The sequence below is a fragment of the Oncorhynchus nerka genome, linkage group LG4 (genome assembly GCF_034236695.1).
Source record: "Oncorhynchus nerka isolate Pitt River linkage group LG4, Oner_Uvic_2.0, whole genome shotgun sequence".
NCBI lineage: Eukaryota > Metazoa > Chordata > Actinopteri > Salmoniformes > Salmonidae > Oncorhynchus > Oncorhynchus nerka.
The window spans coordinates 15,663,541-15,664,345 of record NC_088399.1 but is presented as its reverse complement, the minus strand read 5'-3'; positions in this window follow the sequence as shown (position 1 = coordinate 15,664,345).

The window sequence follows — 805 nt, the reverse complement described above, 5'->3', positions numbered from 1 at the left end:
TCCTCTTTCCACTTCTATATTTACCCCTCACATCCCTCCACCCTCTTCTATATTTACCCCTCACATCCCTCTACCCTCTTCTATATTTACCCCTCACAACCCTCTCTCCTCTTCTATATTTACCCCTCACATCCCTCTCCCTCTTCTATATTTACCCCTCACATCCCTCTCCTCTTCTATATTTACCCTCACAACCCTCTCTCCTCTTCTATATTTACCCCTCACATCCCTCTCACATTATCTATATTTACCCCTCACATCACTCTTTCCACTTCTATATTTACCCCTCACATCCCTCCACCCTTTTCTATATTTACTCCTCACATCCTCTACCCTCTTCAATATTTACCCCTCACATCCCTCTCACCTCTTCTATATTTACCCCTCAAATCCCTCTCTTCCTCTTCTATATTTACCCCTCACATCCCTCCCCTCTTCTATATTTACCCCTCACAACCCTCTTTCCACTTCTATATTTACCCCTCACATCCCTCCACCCTCTTCTATATTTACCCCTCACATCCCTCTCCCCTCTTCTATATTTACCCCTCACAACCCTCTTTCCACTTCTATACTTACCCCTCATCCCTCCACCCTCTTCTATATTTACTCCTCACATCCCTCTCACCTCTTCTATATTTACCCCTCACATCTCTCCCTCCTCTTCTATATTTGTCCCTCACATCCCTCTCTCCTTTCTATATTTACCCCTCACATCCCTCTCCCCTCTTCTATATTTACCCCTCACAACCCTCTCTGCTCTTCTATATTTACCCTCACATCCCTCTACCCTCTTCTATATTTA